At 51.1% G+C, this 13,412-nt stretch overlaps 1 protein-coding gene across 7 annotated transcripts in view; it reads right to left on the minus strand.

The window, feature by feature from the left end:
• The window catches only part of ATP23 (ATP23 metallopeptidase and ATP synthase assembly factor homolog), a 96,628-nt gene that overhangs the window by 77,023 nt on the left and 6,193 nt on the right, over nucleotides 1–13,412 (minus strand). For 2 of the 7 annotated variants that reach the window (XM_079936705.1, XM_079936701.1), the window contains exons 1-3: nucleotides 7,861–8,347; nucleotides 7,125–7,351; nucleotides 6,419–6,464 (exon numbers count right to left, since the gene is read on the minus strand). The exons of 1 other annotated variant lie outside the window; for it this stretch is intronic. The gene's annotated coding sequence lies outside the window, so the exon portion shown is untranslated. Of the gene's footprint in view, nucleotides 1–6,418; nucleotides 6,465–7,006; nucleotides 7,352–7,496; nucleotides 7,607–7,860; nucleotides 8,348–13,412 lie in introns of those variants that run through there. 4 more of the 7 variants (XM_079936703.1, XM_079936704.1, XM_079936697.1 and 1 more) reach the window with 3 other exon arrangements.

The following is a 13,412-nucleotide window of genomic DNA, read 5'->3' on the forward strand; positions in this document are numbered from 1 at the left end:
CGTGGTAGTATTTTATACTTCTCTGTGTTCTACACTTCCCAAGATACTTTTGAAGAATAATTTTTTTTTTGTTTTCTTTTCTTTTTTTTTTTGGCCGAACCGCGAGGTTGGCAGAGATCTTAGTTCCCCGACCAGGTATCCGGCAGTGAAAGCCCCGAGTCCTAACCACTGAACCAACCAAGGAATTCCCTGGGAGAATAACTTAAATGAAGTTTCTCTTCTCATCTCTTCCCTTCTCCACCTCCCCAAGTTGCTCTCCAATGTGTGCAAAAGCGCATGTAACCATCACCTGCAGATCTTGTTAAAACTTTGCTCACCCGGCCCTGCTATTTTCCTGACCTTATCTCTCACCACACTGCCTTGTGCTGAGGTCATTCCAGCCATTCCGGCCTTCCTATCCGTCCTCAGATACACTGGTAAGTTCACTCTGACCTTTGCACTTTCACAACCACAAACAACAGGATCCCTGCTCAAATGCCACCTCCTCAGTCAGTCGGAAATAGTGCGCACACACGCACACGCTCTATCACACGGGCCTGTACTATTGTCTGCGTAGCACTTACCATTAGCTAAAATTATCTGGTTTATTTGGATTTTGTCTACTGCTCCATATTGTCTAGCCCTCCTAGAAGGTGAGTTCCTGTCTACTGCTTTCTCCCAACTCCTGGCAGGTTCAAACTGCTGGATAAAGGAAACTCCCTGACGGTCCAGTGGTTAGGACTCGGTGCGCTCACTGCCAGGGGCCCAGGTTCGATCCCTGGTCAGGAAACTAAGATCCCACAAGCTGCCCGGCGTGGCCAAAGGACAAAAAAGAAAAAAACTGCTCAATAAATATTTGTTGGTTGGCTGGATAGATATATGCCTGCGGAACTCAGGACAGGGAGCCGGGGGTGTAGATTCGGGAGCTGGTGTCACAACAGTAACAGCTGAAACCATTTCATGAATCAGTTTGCCCAGTGAGAGTAGGTAGAAGAAGTGGGGAAGACCAGAATAGAATCTAGGAGATGTCTACAGAGTGGAAAAAGGGAAAGGAGCCTGGGAAGGAAACCAAGAGGTGGCCAGAGAGGCTGCAGAGAAGCAACGGAGGAAGACTTGGCCTAGAAACCAGGGCAGAAGAGAGCTCAGGAGCAGGAAGTGGGGGACAAACACAGCAAAGAAGCAACTGAATAGCAAGATGCCCACTGGATTCTGGTCACCAGGAAGTTACCAGTGAACATCCAGTTCCAGGAAAAGGAGGAGTGACCAGCAACCAATGAACATCGTTGGGTAAATGCCCCAGCCTCCCGCCTATGGAGAGACAATTCGGATGTCCCTCAGAGGGTCCCCAGCAGGACTAAGCCCCAGTGCAACAAGCTCAAAAGTACACCCTTTATTGGCTTCTCTTCCTTTCCTGTTTCCTTCTCCCAACTCTACCCTCTCTTCTCCCTCTCCTCTGCTCCCTGGGATCCCCTCTCACAGAAACCTCTCATGGAAACGTTAGCATGTGAGTCCTTTCTCAGATTCTGCTTTCAGTGAAATCCAAACTCCAAACAGACCAGTTGTGTTTCTCATCTCTTTCTGTTTTTCAAGGAGAGAACAAGACTTTCCCTTACATCTCATTGTCCAGAACTGGACCATGCAATTGCCTGTGTGTGAACGACTCATAAGCACAAGGGAAGGGGATGACTATGATTGGCTTAGACCAGGCACGACCCATTCCCTGGGGCTGCACACAGCATCCATCGAGAGCGTCAAGCTACATCCCAGCTCCATCTCCAAACCATCACGACTCCCATGACGAATGAGTGTGGGGGCCCCTCACAAGGATGGCACATCTTAACCCCTGCACAACCCGTCCCACAAGCTGCACCAACCACAGCTCTGCACTGCTGGATGTTCGGTGCACACCTCCGCTCTGCAGGTCACCATGCTAAGCGCTGGGGGCCAGAATACAAGCAGCACAAAATAGAATTCCTGACCTGAAGGGCTGTATCATCTAGACACGTTACACACACAGGACTAGGGCGCAAACAGAAGGAGAACAGCACAGCTGATTCTACATCACAGAGAGAAGAATTATCAGTCAGAATAGACTCGGTTATGCTGAAGAAACAAGCACCCCCTCCGATTTATTTCTCCCACACTTATTTAGCCCTCACGCTGGACAGGAGGTTCTGCCCCAGAGCATCACGCTCACGCCAGAACCCAGGCTGACAGAGCAGCAGATATCTGGATATTGCTGAGCCAGAGGGAAAGAGAGCTTGGGAGGATTTTGAATTAGCAATTGAATTCTTGGCTCAGAAGTGAAATGTGTGACTTCCACTTACAACCCATTGGCTAAAACTGGTCACATGGCCCCATGCAACCTCAGAGAGCCAAGGAAGTGAGAGCCCGCCATATGCCAGAAGACAGAGAGACAGATATTCGGTGAACGGTGCAAAGACTTCCAGAAAGCATGAAGGAAGAATGACGCTCGAACCGCGCTTTGAAAAATAATTTAGTCTTTAATAGATGAAGTTAGGGGAGAGGTGGGAGGACCTGCCAAACAGAGAGCTGCACAGGAGAAGACATGGAGGTCTGAAAGTGCCTGGCCAGTGTGACCAAAGCCTGGCTTCATGAGGGGTGAAGATCAGGCTGGGATTGGGACTGGGCAGAAAGGCTGAGTTTAGACTGTGAAGGGCTTTGTGTATCATACTAAGGGTTTTATACTCCTATAGGTTATTGACAGTAGGGAGTTACCGAAAGATTTTTAAGCAGGTAAGTAACATGATCTGATCTGTGTGCTGGGAGGATAACTTCGGCAGCAAAATGGGAAGGAGATTGGAAGGGAGAGAGACCAAAGGCTGGGAGACTATAGGAGGAGGCTGTCATAATAGTCCAGGAGAGCAATAAGGTGGACTTGAAGCAAGGGAAGAGCTGGAAGGATCCACCGGAAGAGACACTTCCCATCTAGAAAGGATCACTGCCTTTTTTACACAAGAGCATAGAAAATAGTTGACCAACCCCCCATAGACCATCACCCAGCTTTTTTTTTTTTTTTCTTTTGGTCGCGCTGCATGGCATGTGGGATCTTAGTTCCCCAACCAGGGATCAAACCCGCACCCCCTGCATTGGAAGCCCAAAGTCTTAACCACTGGGCCGCCAGGGAAGTCCCATCACCCAGCTTTAACTGTCATCGACACATGGTGGATTGCCAATTCTGCCTCATCTACGCCCCAGCACCCACTTCAGTCCACTCAATTATTTTAAAGCAAATCCCAACTACCATATTATTTCATCTGTAATTTCTTCCATATATACCCTAAAAGATAAAGACTCCTTTTAAGAGTAACTGCAATACCATTATCACACCTAAAAAATCAGCGACAATTACTTCACATTATTGAATATCCAGCCAATAGCAAAATCTCCCTGATGGTCTTTTTCTTCTCCCGGTCGGTTTGTCTGAATCAGGATCCAAATAAGGTCCACACATTCCATTTGTTTCTCCCTCTTTCTCTCTCTCATCATTTACCAGTTGAGGATTCTGGGTCATTTTTCCTATAGAATTTCTGAAATTCTGGATCTAAAATTTCTCCCCTTTGAACAGAAGCAGAGGGAAGAGAAGGGAAGAGGGAAGGGGGCCATTATTTATACAACACCTACTATATGGCAGGCAGTGGGTGGGCTCTTCAGGAAGATGATCTCATTTAATCCCCACCTCAACCCTCTGAGGTGAGTACTCATTATCACTGCTCTGACAGATGAAGAAACTGGAGCTCAGAGATGTTAAGCAACCCGCCCAACTCACAAAGCCAGAAAATGAAGGAGCCAGGTTGGAACCTGGTTCTATCTGACTCCAGAGCCCCTTCTCTTTCCACTGCCCCAGGGTGGGAAAGGGACTTGACCCACAAGTGGCAGTCGGGAAGGAAACCTAGCTATCCTGACTCCTGAGGTAACCTTCGTATTAGTAATAGACACTGTGACTTCAGATGTGCCAGGTACCTTAATACATCACAAGGACCTAAATGATAGACGCATTATTATCCCCACTTTACAGGTGGGGAAACTGAGGTCCAGAAGGGTCGGTGGCTTGTCCCCGGCACTGCAGTTGGTGAGCAGAGCCAGGGTTCACCCCAGGTTGGTCTGACGGCAGAGCCCGCGATTCGCACCACTGCCCTCCGTAGCTCTCCCTGTGAACGGTCCCAGCCTTCCTGGTGGCCTGGCAGGATGGAGCTGCGTGCCGAGGCAGGGGTCAGCAGGCCGCCTTTCCTGTCCGGAGTCTGGAGAGTGAGGTCTCACTATGGGCCCAGAGTGGATCTACTCCCTCTGCCACATGCCCCAACCAGAGACGGCATAGGCTCAGCTCACACAGCAGGGAGGCAGTGAGGGAGGGCTGGCTGCGCGGCCCCATCGATCTCTGTGGCAGGGACTCCCTCCTAGAGCTTTCTCACGAGGCCCTGCTCCCTCGTTTGGCAGAGCAAGGATCCAGGTGGAGCCCACTCAAAGGGGAGATGGAGGCCACGCCGGGGAAGCCCTGCGAGCCCTCTTCCTCCCCAGAGCTGTCACGGACAATTGAGAGAAAAACCGGGACGTTCTCCCCCACCAGGGTATTTTGTATGCTTTACACTTGCTGCTGCGTTTCCTTCATCTAAAAGCTCTAAAATTTCAAATAAAAAGGTACAATGAAAGCATCAGCAGGATAAATAGCCACAGAGATCTGAGCTGAAACCCTGCAAGCTTTATTCACATCTTTAGAAAAACTCTGAAGGCTCCTAGTAGCAGCTGCAGTACAAAGCCTCACACTTTAATTCTAAGGCTGCCAGAAATAGGTCTGTCAGGCCTGAAATATCACTGCATTTCATTACTCTTAAATGTGCATTACCATCTCTGCCTCATTACCAGCTGGGGGGTATTCTCCAGACCAACTCCAGAGAGAACCGGGAATCTGGGACTTGTGGGGAAGGGGAAGATTGTGCTGGAGCTAGAACATGGGGACGGGAGGGGAGACCCAGAGGCTTAAAGCCTCACGAGGACACAGATGAGACGGAGACCCACGGAAGTGGAGGATGCTGTTATTAACGTGTCCCCATCAGGCAGGCACTTGGGAGAGTCTGATGTCACCAACCTGGGCGGTGAAGCCGGGAGGAGACGGGGAAGAGGCAGGCTGCTGGGGTGCCAGTGAGGACTGGCTGCTGAGCAAAGAATGGGGCCTAAAGTGGTGCGTAAAGGGCACCGAGGCCTTCATGCCCGGCGGCAGGTAGGAGCTAGTCAAAGGCAGATTAGGCCATCAAGGCCTGGGGAATCTGAAATCACAGGCACAAAGCAGCCAATGAAAATTCCTGGAGGGAGATGGCTGCTGGAGATTTGGAAGTTGGGAGCCCGGAGAAATCTGCATGTTTATAATAACACTGACACTCAGGGCGGCTCTGAATAATTCAGCAGGCACTGTGATCTCGTTACAGTGCGTGTCCCTGGGGTACAAAGGGAGAGGGGCTGGATCGGCCCAGGCCGGCCGCTGATGCCTGGCTCTCTGAAAGGGCATGACAGATGGGCCAGCGCTGGCCACCACCCAGTCACGCTTCGCACGATGATTGGTTTTCAAAGGAAGACAGGGTTTGTGAATGGAGCCAGCTTGTTGCTTGCTGCCTTCGAAAGGATGCTGCTGGGTCGCGTGGCCAGCCTGGGCCCCCTTGTGAATGGGGCATCACCGGTGGGTGGTGAACAAGCCAGAGGTGACTCTCCATCCCCTCCCCCTGTCCCTGATGAGGCTGAGGCAGAAGGAAGGGGGAGAAGTACCCTAACCCTTCTCTCTGCTGACAAGTCTAATCCTCCATTGGTCTTTCTCTGTGCTAGCCCTATACCAGTTGGAATCAAGTTCAGTTGCATATACAAAAAAAAAAAACGTTAAGATGGAAGTTTCTTTTTCTCCCATGTAAAAAAGTCCAAACATAATCAGAGACCTAGGCCCCTTGCATCTGCTAGTCTGGCATCCTTAGTCCTTACATGCCACTCCTGGCCTAACATGGTTGCTCACACTCCAACAACATATCCACATTCCAGCCATCAGAAGCGCAGGGCATATGCCAGCCCCCCCCCTTTTTTTTTTTTTGCAATTCCCCAGAAGCTGCCACACAAAAGCTTACACTTAATAGACCACAACTTAATTAGATGGTTACACCTAGCTGCAAGAGAGGCTGGGGGCTTCCCTGATTGCGCAGTGGTTAAGAATCCACCTGCCAATGCAGGGGACACAGGTTCGAGCCCTGGTCCAGGAAGATCCCACATGCTGCGGAGCAACTAAGCCCGTGCACCACAACTACAGAGCCTATGAGCCACAACTACTGAGCCCGCATGCCAACTATTGAAGCCCACGCACCCTAGAGCCTGTTCTCCACAACAAGAGAAGCCACCGCAATGAGAAACCTGAGCACTGCAACGAAAAGTAGTCTCTACTCACCGCAGCTAGAGAAAGCCCGCGTGCAGCAATGAAGACCCAACGCAGCCTAAAATAAATAAATAAAATTAATTAATTAAAAAAAAAGATTAGGGCTGTTTTACCTATGGGCTTCTGTATCCAACACTTCTCATTTAAAAAAAAAAAAAAGAGAGGCTGGGAAATGTGTTGTTTGTTTTCTCTGGCCATGTGTTTCCTGGCAGAGAATTCTCCATGGTTCTATTCCATTTCTGCATATCTTGCAAGTGAACCACTGACTGTCCTCCATTTTAGATTATCATTTCCAGGATACAGTGAACATCCATAGAAGATATATAGTGCCTTCCTCTAGAGTGAAGGGCAAGCATACTTCCCATTATAAAAGATCTGGGTTCCCCAAGTTCGGGGTTCCTCTCCTGAAATGCAGCTGACTGTGTGTCCTGACATCATCACTTGGCCATCCTTGTGAAGCCCTATGGGAACTGAGGTTGATACTCTTCTACTGCTATTGCTGTAATAAACTGCCCTTCATCTCGGACCAGGAGTCTCAGCTCCCCAGCAGCTATCACAGGGGCTCATTTGCTAGCTTGTAAATAGAATAAAATCTCAGACCTTCACAATTCTCAACAGTGTTCAGCAGAGAATCAGGGTTTCTGTGGGGCGGTTACTAGAAACCTGCCACAGGTCCCTTCCAGCTGCATAAACTGTCCACATAGGTGTTTTCAGGTACCTCTGCCGCTCCCACAAGCAAACAGAAGCATCAGCCTTCAGATTAAACTCCAGCCACTTCCGGAACTCCAGCAGGTGCTGACACATCCAAAGCTGGGGGGTGGGGTTAAAACAGTTGCTCGCCTCCTCGCCTCTGAGCATTCTCTCAGGGCCCCACGGACCTCCTTGTCCCCAGGTGGTCCATTCTCAGATTCCAGGAGGATGTTGAATCCTGCTCTGGCTCTGTGTCTGGAATGACATGGTGACCTTCCCTCAGTTCCCTGAACCAAACTGCCCTCCTTCTCCATCCCTCACGCCATTTCTTTCAGTGCCCCTCCTCTCCACTCCCCCACCCTCCCACCAGTGTCTCCCAGGTCAGGGCCCCCTGAGCCACCTGAGGGAGCTACAACCCTCAGTTGGCCTGTTCTGCAGCTGCCTCCCATCCCTAAGACAGTTCTCCTCCGGGCAGTGAAGCTGGCGGTCCAGCGAGCCCATCTGTGCAACACCCCATCCCCGGCCCCCACTCAAGACGCTTATCTGGGGCTTCCCTGGTGGCGCAGTGGTTAAGAATCCGCCTGCCGATGCAGGGAAATGGGTTCGAGCCCTGCTCCGGGAAGATCCCACGTGCCACGGAGCAACCAAACTAAGCCAGTGCGCCACAACTACTGAGCCTGCGCTCTAGAGCCCGTGCTCCGCAGCAAGAGAAAGCACCGCAATGAGAAGCCCACGCACTGCAACGAAAAGTAGTCCCCACTCACCGCAGCTAGAGAAAGCCCACGGGCAGCAACGAAGACCCACACAGCCAAATATAAATAAATAAATAAATAACATAAAACATAAAAGAGGGCTTCCCTGGTGGCGTAGTGGTTGAGAGTCCGCCTGCCGATGCAGGGGACACGGGTTTGTGCCCCGGTTCGGAGGGATCTACATGCCGCGGAACGGCTGGGCCCGTGAGCCATGGCTTCTGCGCCTGCGCGTCCGGAGCCTGCGCTCCGCAACGGGAGAGGCCACAGCAGTGAGAGGCCCGCGTATCACACACACACACAAAAAAAAACATAAAAGAAAAAACGATGCTCATCTATCTGATGAGCCGCCCCCTGAGCCTCCCTTCCCTTCCTCCTACAAGCCAGGGCTCTGAAGTCACCCTTAACCCCTCTCACCTCTCACCACGGCCCCTGCCATCCAGTCACTAAGTCCTGCCTCCTAAGCTTCTCTGGCGTCTGTTCCCTCTGCCCCAAACCCACGGCCCTGGTTCACACCCCATTGCTTCTTGTCCGGTTTCTCGTAGCAGCCACCTACCAGGTGCCCCTGAACTCCAGTCCAGGCTCCACAGAGTGCCCAAGTGACCATTCCAAGAAGTAAACTGACTCCTAGCCCTCACCCCCTGCTGAACAAGGTTCAAACGTCTTACCATGGCACCTAAGCCCTGGCTGTTCCACCTGTCCCACTGGTCTCTCTAACCACCCTCTCCTAAACCACCTGAGGGTAAGCCACGCTGGGCTACCCTGCAGTTCCCCGAAAATGCCCTGCTCTCAAACACCCCTGCGCTTTCACACCTGCTCTCAATCCTTCTGGGAATGCCCTTCTTCACTCCTCTCCCTGCCCACTTTTTGGGCACCTACCACTTCCTATCCATCTTTCAAGACCCATCTCAAGCATGACCTCATTTGAGAAGCTGTCCCTATGGTCCTGCACAACCCCAGCAGCTGGGCTCTGCCCCCTTTCCTGCCACACAACTGTTCACACACATTATCTCCATTAGGGCATGTCCCCATTTACGCAATTATTTGTTCACATTGTCTCCTCCTCCAGATGGTAAGATCCTGGAGAGCAGACACCGGAATTGTTCATCTTTGTGACCCAGCCATGCTCCAAAAATCCTGGCTGACCAAATAAATGGATTGTCTCACTTCATTCATCTCTAACCCCAAGGCTCACTGGATGGTGAGCTGTGACCAAGTAACACAGCTCAAGAGAGAGGTCGCCCTGAGGGTTTCAGGCTGGAAGACGACTCCAGAATGGAGAAAGAGGAACAGTGAAGCTGGGGAGGGGTGTATGGGGGGTTGCCCCCTCATGAAGACCAAGGAATGGCAGCCAGATAGTGAGGGGCATAGAGAAGAGTCAGGTCCCAAAGGAAATGCAGACCTGGAGCAGCATGGCTATTCCCTGGCAGGTATGTGCATGGTGGAGGGAAGGGGGCAGGGAGGGGAGACCCAGTGGGGTCTGGATTTGAACCAGATGCTACCAGATCCAGCAGGCAGGCCCAGAAGGAATCCCTTAGCAGCACTCTCAGGAAATCCAGGGCTCAAGGTATTTCCTTGGCCCCCAGGACAGGGAGCTCAGTCCAGTGACAAGGGACACTCTCTCCTACCTCACTGCCAAGGAAAGAGACCCTACACAATGAGACCTGGCTCACATATTAAAAAGCTTCACACCCTAGGGACTTCCCTGGTGGTCCAGTGGTTAAGACCTTGCCTTCCAATGCAGGGGGTGTGGGTTCGATCCCTGGCCGGGAGCTAAGACCCCATGTGCCTCGGGGCCAAAGAACCAAAACATAAAACGGGGGCAATGTTGTGGTACTTTCAACAGGGACTTTAAACATGGTCCACATTAAAAATTTTTTAAACTCTTTAAAAAAAAAAAAAAAAAAAGCTTCACACCCTAAATGCAATGTGACATCCCTGATTGGATTTGGATTTTGGAACAGAAAAAGGACATGAGTGGAAAACATGAAATCCGCAAGAAGTCAATAGTTTGGTTAATAGTATTGCGCCAATGTTAATTTCTTCATTTTGACAAATGTACCACAGTTAGGGAAGTTGTTAACTTTAGGGGAAGCTAGGTAAAATGAAAAGTATTTGGGAACACTCTACACTATCTTGCAACTTTTCTGTAAGTCTAAACTTATTCCAAATATATTAAAATAAAACAAAACCCCCAAAACCTTTAAAACATAAGTTCAAGATTTAAGAGGCAAAAAAAAAGAGAAAGCAAAAGTTCAAAGGGAAGGTAAAGATGCAGAAAGTGGGATATATGTTTAATTCTTAGTTAGAAATCTGAAGACCTTTTCTGTATGCATTTATCCACTCAAGAAATATTTATTGAGCATCTACTATGTGCCAAGCATTGTTTTCAGAGTTGGGGTTACAGCAGTGAACAAAACAGAGCCAACCCCTGCCATCCTGGGGCTTACATTTTAGTGAGTCTAGACTCACTAGTCTACACTCTAGAGCTTAATCTGTTTGTCTAACCCCACTCCACCCTACAGGCTCCAACACTCAGCCCCCAAGACTGAAAAGCTGGGCCAGTTCCTCTCGGGGTCACATCAGGGTCCAGGAAGGGCTTGCTTTGACCAGCGAGAGTCAGGAGGCCTGAGGTGGCCCCGGATTGTGCGCCGAGTTGGGCTGCTTCTTGGCTTCTGACTAGAGATGGAACTACATGCCTGGCCTTTCTCATTTGTAACATGAGTAAAGCAGTAAGAAACCAACTTCCTCCCAGAGATATGCTGAAGTTCAGTGGGCATAATGTGTATTCAAAGGATAAAAGTGCTTGCATTAATACGATTGTTGTAAATATTTAGATTCAGACTAAGAAGTGGGTTAGGACCTCTCTTCTGTAGTTACTACAAACCCTCCTCCTTCCGTCGTCAAAGAACCTTCGCAACTGGAGTAAAAAATCGAGGCAAACATTGCGCGCTCAGCCAGGGTCAGGCCCACGCAGCCGCTTGGTCCTTAGGCAGTCCTGTTGCAGCGGGCAGGAAGCGCGGAGCGTCCCCGGCCTGCGCCCGCCTCGGCTCCCAGGGGAAGGGCCGGCGGCTGTGGCGCCGCGCCCTGGACGGGGATCCGCGCCGAGAGCGCCGCGACAGGTACCGGAGAGCGGACCGCACCCCTTAGGAGGCCCACACTGGCGACCCGCGCCGTGCCCTGCGAAGGGCCCAGCGCAAGCGGCCCGGGGCGCCTGGCCCCGGCCCAGCCGCCTTCGGAGGGAAAGTTGTTGCTCAACCCTGAGGAATGCGTAGCCGCAGCGGCGGCGGGCGGAAGCGGAGGGAGATCCCAGCGACGGCCGAAGGGGGACCGCGCTGGGGCGGCGCGCTGCAAACTTGGCCCCATGAAAACCCCGGGTGCGGCGCGCAAAGCTGGGCCGCCCCAGGCTCCAGCCGGCCCACGGCCTGGAGGTGACAACCACGCGGCCCGGTGGTGCAGCGCGGGAGTAGGATGGCCGGGCCGTTTGGGAAGGGCGGTGGCAGAGGCAGGCCCGAGGACAGAGGCAAGAACCTCCCACTGAGAACTCTAGGAAGGCAGAGGTTTTTGTCTTTTATGATCTCGATTAGTCCCCCCCGCCTGCAGAGTGCCATGAACAGAGCAGGCGCTCAATAAACAGTTTTGAAAGTGTGATCTAATCCCTCCTGGCCTCAGTTTCCTTCTCGGTGCAACAAACGGTTTGATCTCTGAGGCCCCTAGCAACTCTGAAATTCTAGGATGCTGAGATTAAATCCCATGTGTACTGCTGTGGTTTTGCTTTTAGTTTTTCAGGGACATTTTTAGTGCTACCCTTTATGATGTGCCAGGAGTGAATTTGACACCAGATGGCTTTTTTTTTTTTTTTTAAATAAGAAAGAAGACAAAGGGAGGGAAAAAAATATTTTCCAACTGGCAGTGCTGCCAGCATTTTGGAAGAGAATCCAGGGAGGCAAAGAGGAGCTGTTTCAGCCTGATTCTTCCTCCTCCCGCACACTCTGCCACCCTGGCCTCCACCAGAAATGGGGTAGATCAGATTGGAGCTTTTTATAGATGAGGCGAAGGGAACATCATCACAGGAAGCACCACCCCGAGTGAGGGCTTGCTTTGTCCTCTCCTGCTCTCACAGGGGACTGGCCCCTGAGCCACAGGGGCACGGATTCCAGCTACAGGCAGGGATCCAGCTACAAGCTGACCCTGGCGTTAATTAGAAGAACAGAGAGACACCTGGCAAATCAAAAGCTAGCGTTCCCCGCCTGGGGAACATTAAGGAAGAATAACCCAAATGGCAGTGTCTCTTCCGGAATTCCTCTCTTGGATCCCAGCTCCTTCTCCTCACACAGGGAGGAGGGGAACTGGTCCTTGCTCAGAATGGCCTCTAGCTCAGTTCTTAATATTGTGGCAAGGAGAAGGGAAATTCCTAGAATGAGCCAGTTTGGCAGTGTGGACTGTGGTGTCAAACGGGGATGGACACCTGCAGTCACACGGCTTGGGTTCAAATCTTGGCTGCACGACCCACTCGTTGTTTGACTAGGACAGTGACTTTGCTTCTCTGTGCCTTAGTTTCTTCCACTGTAAAATGGAATAAACCGCCCCCCGCCCCCCTCCGCCGCCCTTGAGGGGTTGTTGTGTAGATTTAATGAGATAGCACAAGAAAATTGTTAGTGGTCTGCCTCTCCAACAGATCAACAAGGAACGTGTTCAATGTTTTTCTTATTTGTTCAGCTTCAGGATCCCCCAAACTAGGACCTCTTGCTGGATAGGCCCTTGAAGAGCCCCACTGTGGCACTGTCACCTCTGGGCAAAGGGATCTCAATCCAGCTAACTGGTCCCTCCCATCTCCTCCTTCACATCCCCAGGAGACTGGAGGAAGGCAGCACAGGATGAACAGAAATCATACATCAGGCTCCAACTTGATGAATCACCTTAAAGGGATGGGGTGGGGGGAGCTCAGTAAGAAATAGGTCACCCTTAACCCTGGGGGAAGAAGGGAACAGTAGATGAGGAGACGGGACCATTGGTGCTAGGCTGGGAGGGTGTCACCACCGCAGTAGACAGTGAGGGGACTGTGATGGTCACCGTGGTATATAACCCTATGAGGTATCCTTGATTTTCTGCTGAGAAATTGTTTTCTAGTTGTTTCAGAGGCAGAGTTCTTGAATCCTTTACCAGCAAGCTCCTTGAGGTTAGGTTTTATCTTTCTGTCGTGGTATCCACCCCACAGAAACTCCCAGGAGAAGCTACACAAAAAGTAAACACTCTGGAAGTGCTTATTGGTTTGGTTGAGCTGTTTGTTATGGACTAAAGGGGCGTGTGTGTGTGTGTGTGTGTGTGTGTGTGTGTGTGTGTGTGTCCCCGTCCATCCATCACCACCCCCACTCCCTCCCCCCCGGCCCCGCCCAAATTCATATGCTGAGATCTTAACTCCCAATGTGATGGTATTAGGAGGTGGGGCCTTTGGGTGGTGATTAGATCATAAGCCCTCATGAATGCAATTAGTGCCCTCTTAAAAGAGATCTCATAGAGCTCTCTTGCCTCATAGAGCTCTCTTGCCCCTTCTGCCACCTGAGCAC

The sequence above is a fragment of the Stenella coeruleoalba genome (genome assembly GCF_951394435.1).
Source record: "Stenella coeruleoalba genome assembly, chromosome: 11".
Lineage (NCBI taxonomy): Eukaryota > Metazoa > Chordata > Mammalia > Artiodactyla > Delphinidae > Stenella > Stenella coeruleoalba.